The sequence below is a fragment of the Piliocolobus tephrosceles genome, chromosome 5, assembly GCF_002776525.5.
Source record: "Piliocolobus tephrosceles isolate RC106 chromosome 5, ASM277652v3, whole genome shotgun sequence".
In the NCBI taxonomy this organism is placed as follows: domain Eukaryota; kingdom Metazoa; phylum Chordata; class Mammalia; order Primates; family Cercopithecidae; genus Piliocolobus; species Piliocolobus tephrosceles.
In genome coordinates, this window is record NC_045438.1 from 88,682,020 (window position 1) to 88,687,396 (window position 5,377).

Sequence of the window (5,377 nt, forward strand, 5' to 3'; positions counted from 1 at the left end):
TTTCTCTATATTTATACTTTCCCTATTGATTTATTCCTTTCTTCTGTCAAGACACACTTTATTTCTTCTAATAAACTGAAGGAGATCAGTCTGAATTTAGAGCACATACAACGCCAGGCCAAGAGACAAATAGTGCACACTCAGAAGATCATTGCTACACTCACCTCAGTACTTCCATGCTTCCTGAATCCCAGGCTCTGTGGATGGGATCCAGGAATCTCCTATTGAAGCAAAACCACTAGGTGAGTCTTGTAAACACTAGCGTTTGGACCTGCATCAGCTCTGACTCCTTCCAGTGCAGGGTCTCTGTCCTTTTCATCTTTGTCATCCAGTGTTCACGATAGTGTTTGGCTAAAAGGTAGGTGTTCATCAAATGAGTAGTGAATGAAAGACTAAACTAATGAAAAAATGACAAAATTGAATAAATATTGAAGCCCTAGAAGAGCAGGTGTAATCAGCTTTTTAGCCTATCATGGCTACCAAATTTTGCCTGGCTTTCCAGTGGTTCCAATCCTTCCCTTATACTCTTGGCCTCAGTAATCCTAATAGGAGGTTCTCTGAGTTCTTATCCCACAAACCAAACATTGTGTTTCTGTTCATTTCTTCTTTTTTAAAAAATTTACTAAAAGCTAATTGTACATTACCTCATTCATTCACAGCCAGGGTCTCTGTGTCTTTTGTGTTGATAGTTCCTTAATAAAAATAAATATTTGGTAATAGGACAAGGGTAAATGAGTTTCTTCAGCATATTCCCTCTCTTCTTCTGAGTTCCTGTGGATTCATCTGGATAGTGCCTTCAGAAGACAACACTATCCAATTTCTTTCCCCTAATCCCAAGGTGAAATTCAGATAATGAAAACTTCAGGCTCCCTGGCAAGTAATCTAAGCAAAAGAGCTTTGAAAAATGTATTGAATAAAATTAAATATTTTATTTGTAGCCCCTGCTATAAATAGGAAAATGGCCTTTTCATCTTTTATTGTTTTGGTGGTGGTTTTTAAAAGAAACTACAACTATGTTATTCTCAACATTTTTCACATATTTAAAACTAAACATTCATATAATATTAATATGTTCTAGTTTTTTTAATTAATGGGTTTTTCAATTGACAAAAATTTGCATACATTAATCATGATGTTTTGAAATATGTATACATTATGGAATGGCTAAATTGAGCTAAATTAATATTATGTTCTGTAAAATAAATTTTATTTTATTTTATTATTATTTTTTTTTAATTTTAAGCTGAAAAGAATAATCTTTTCCTTTTAAAAATTACCATTAAGCTCTTATTACTTACCAAGTAAATTTCTTTTTTTTGAGACAGAGTCTTGCTCTGTTGCCCAGGCTGGTGTGCAATGGCGCATTCTCAGCTCACTGCAACCTCCAGCTCCCGGGTTCAAGCAATTTTCCTGCCTCAGCCTCTCAAATAGCTGGGATTACAGGTGCATGCCACCATGCCCAGATAATTTTTGTATGTTTAGTAGAGACAGGGTTTCACCACGTTGGCCAGGCTGGTCTTAAACTCCTGACCTTGTGATCCGCTAGCCTCGGCCTCCCAAAGAGCTGGGATTACAGACATGAACCATCGTGCCCAGCCAAAAATTTTATCTATAGTTTGAGCCACCAAATTTTTAAATGTGATTTGCAATTTTAAAATTAGGTAAACATATAACATTCTTATATATATGCCTAGTTCTTACATCACTTTTTCCTGCAGGACAAAATATAAGCCCACCTAAATATATGTAAGCTAAATATACCCTCGACAAATGATAACTGTGATATAAAAATAATTGAACCAAATTGCCAAAATTAAATATTTTAAAGGTAGGGCAAATCAAAGATGATAAGGAAATTAGAAGGCAGTTAAAATGTTGAAACAGTTTGGGATCACCAAGGTATGCCAGTGGAATGAACAATCAAGAGAGCTTATGGAATTCATTTCTCATGACTTCACAAAAAGAAGAGATTCTCCCTATTATAGGATGACTTAAATGGATTGTTGCCAGAAGGCAAGAGGATGTACTATACTAGATAAACACTCAACAGTCTTTGGCTTTACAGTCCTTTATTCTTACCCAATCTTTCTATTCATGAGGTCCTGGTATTTCAAACCTGATCATCAACTTATTTCTCTATTTTTCTGTAGTGTAAAAATATGTATTTTTAATGTAGTTTCTAAGCTTTGGTGATATTCAAGTACATTTGAGTCAGTAATTTATTTTACTTGAGTAGGACCACATGGAGATTTGGTCCCCCTGAGCATTGTTTGAGGGCCTTCAGTTTCTGCTCCTTTGACAGTGTTAGTTGACACTGGTTAATTTTCTCCTGTTTTTTTTGTTTTGTTTTATTTTTTATAAATCCAATAGGACTTAAATGTAGTTAAGATACTTTGAATAGAATAGTCTATACTTAATTTTTTATTTTGTCCAGGCTCCCATAGTAATAAATCCTAAGAGGAAGACAACATCCAGTGATTAAGAAAAAAAATTAGGAAAAGGGACTTCTAATTAATATAGAGGACACATACATATCAGAGATGAACACGTTTCAAGACTGAGTATGTTCAACACAAATAAAAGATATAAATATTTTATCTTAAGGAAAAAAGGGGGAAAAAGAAAATGAATCAGAAATCAGAGATGTATACCTGGTGATTTCAATAACAAGCATGATGTATGCTCTCTTTTTACTTGCCTGGTCAATTGTGAGTAAAAAACATTTGCAGGGCTGAGGGTGTGCCACCATGGAGTGGCACTAAGATCCTTGCAGCCCAGTGTTGTGCTGTCACAGAGCTGATAGGGGTTGCTGTGAGATATTGTGAAAAGCACTAATATAGAAGTGTAAGATATGGGATTATGGGGGATGGACATCCGACTAGCTTGTGTGGGACGGGGCGGTGGCTGAGGGTCTCAAAGGTCCTGCTTGAATACACTCTGCTGAGGGTGTAGACTTATTCCTGAAGTTAATGAGAATTTCCTGGAGAGTTTTAAACAGAAGAAGAGTGTGATCAGAGCCTCTTTTAGAGAATCCACTTTGGCCACAATGCAGTAGATATGCCAGAGGGGAGTGAAAGTGAAAACAGGGACATAAGTTAAGAGGTTTTCCAGGACAGAAACAGTAGATGCCTGAGATAAGGCAGAGACAGGCAGAAAGCAAAACAGTGAAGAAGGGAACAGGGATCCACTAACAGACTAGCTACTACCTGAAGCATTGCCAGGTACTGTGGCAAAGAGAAAGGCACTAATTGTGTCGTGACTCTTAAAGCTTCTTCCCAAAAGTGACATATCCTATAACCACTCAGAGTTCATAATCCAAGGTCACATGACCATCTCCAACTTCAAGAGGGTAGGGAAGTGGATTTCTACCACATGCCTAGTAGCAGAGAGAACCAAAATGTTTGGAGAAGCATCTAATAGCTACATTTCCTAGTCTATAATCATTACCTAAGGAGATTCATTGCCAGTTATATGTGGATTCATGAGAAGAATACACCCTAAAAGAACTGCCTAAAGACCTTAAAGGTCTTTCAGTCTTGACCATTTAACTTGCTGAAATATTGAGTGCAGTCAGGGAAAAAACACTTTCACTTTTATTTTCCCACCCTAACCTTGTGTACATTCTCTTTTCTTAGCCCAGTTACATACCCTTTGGAAGCATGGTTTAGTCATTCAATAAATACTGAGCATCTACCATGTGGCAGGTATTGGAGACATGGTGACAAACAAGGCAGACATCTCACAACATCCCTATCGTCAAGGAGCTTAAGATCTATCAGAAGAATAGAAACTAAGCAAATGATTACATTTTATTTACTTATGATTGTAATAAGGGATGGGAAGGCAAACATATTGTGCAATGAGAATGTAAGAACAGGGCAAAGTAGAGTAGTCAGCTAGTTGGGAAGTTGGTCAGGTAAAAGTCTGGAGAATGATTACAAGCAGAGAGAAAGAATGCTTGTGAGCAGGCCAAAAGGTAGGAAAGCCATTGGTACTCACGAGCTAACTGAAATAAATCCAGTATGGCTGAAGCAGAGTAATCAAGAGAAAAAGGCAAGGGGCTAGAGACTGAAGATGAGGTGAGATCACGGAGGTAGTCATAGAACAAATTAAGGAGCTTACATATTATGCCAAATGCTGTAGGAAGTCATTGAAGAGTTTTTGGCAAGAGAATGACATCATCCATATAGACAATGAGGGCTGTTCAGAAGGAAATTTACAAGAATAATTATTAACGTATTATACACAAAAGCAGCTCATTCCTTCACCATCTTATTTACTCAAATGTACCTCCCTCATGAGCACCCACTTTCAACCACCCCCTATCTAAGGTCACATCTCCACTCCTCCCACACTAGCCCTCAGATCCTGCTTACTTTCTTATAAGAGCATTTACCACTTTCTAATATTTTAGACAATTTTCTTATTAGTTTATTGTCTACGTTCTCTTGCTAGAATGCTTTTTTTCCTAGCTAAAGTGCCTGGCATATGGGTCTTGAACAAATATTTGATAAATTAATGTCATATCACATTATGATTTAAAGCTGTCTTGTAAGATGATTTATCTGTCAGTGTTTATGGTTTAATATATTTAGTTTAAAACAACTATCTCCTACATATATGGCCCTTAGGCAAAGCATATACTGTGATTTAATTCTTATTCTTTTTTTTTTTTTTGAGATGGGGTTTCACTCCAGGCTGGAGTGCAATGGTGTGATCTTGGCTTACTGTGGCCTCCATCTCCCAGGTTCAAGTGATTCTCCTGCCTCAGCCTCCCAAGTAGCTGGGATTACAGGTGCCCGCTACCATGCCTGGCTAACTTTTGTATTTTTAGTAGAGATGGGGTTTCACCACGTTGGCTAGGCTGGTCTTAAACTCCTGACCTCAGGTGATCTACCTGCCTTGGCCTCCCAAAGTGCTGAGATTATAGGCATGAGCCACTGCGCCTGGCCGATTTAATTCTTAAATATGAAAATTGCTCTTGCAGCAGAAATTCATCACAAGCTTATTAAGGCTTATGGAAAAGTGTTTTTAGTTGGTAAAATATCAAAGCTTTGAGCAAATCTTAGGAAGAAATATTATGAAACGTGGTCAAGAATCATGAGTCACAGTTTGACAGATTAGCTATTTTACAATGTGGCTACATATACCTATCAAAATGTACTACCGTGCTAACAAAATTGTAGTATTTTCACAGCACAGCAGTGATTAACTCTATAAACCTACTTTTGAACAATTATTGTAGCCTTACTTGAAGGTATTTTAAGGACTCATATGCAGTTGGCAAATTATACCTTGTGACAATGCCTAGAATTCCTTGGAGTAAAGCCATCTGATTTGAAAAAAAAAAAAAAAAAAAAAAAAAAAAAAAAAAAAG

At 37.0% G+C, this 5,377-nt stretch overlaps 1 long non-coding RNA gene across 1 annotated transcript in view; it reads right to left on the reverse strand.

Moving 5' to 3' along the window:
* Positions 1–714: 714 nt before the first annotated feature.
* The window catches only part of LOC111538037, a 22,729-nt gene continuing 18,066 nt past the window's right edge, over positions 715–5,377 (reverse strand). Inside the window, exons 2-3 of the long non-coding RNA XR_002730190.1 lie at positions 4,123–4,200; positions 715–882 (exon numbers count right to left, since the gene is read on the reverse strand). This is a non-coding gene — a long non-coding RNA (uncharacterized LOC111538037). The remainder of the gene's footprint in view (positions 883–4,122; positions 4,201–5,377) is intronic.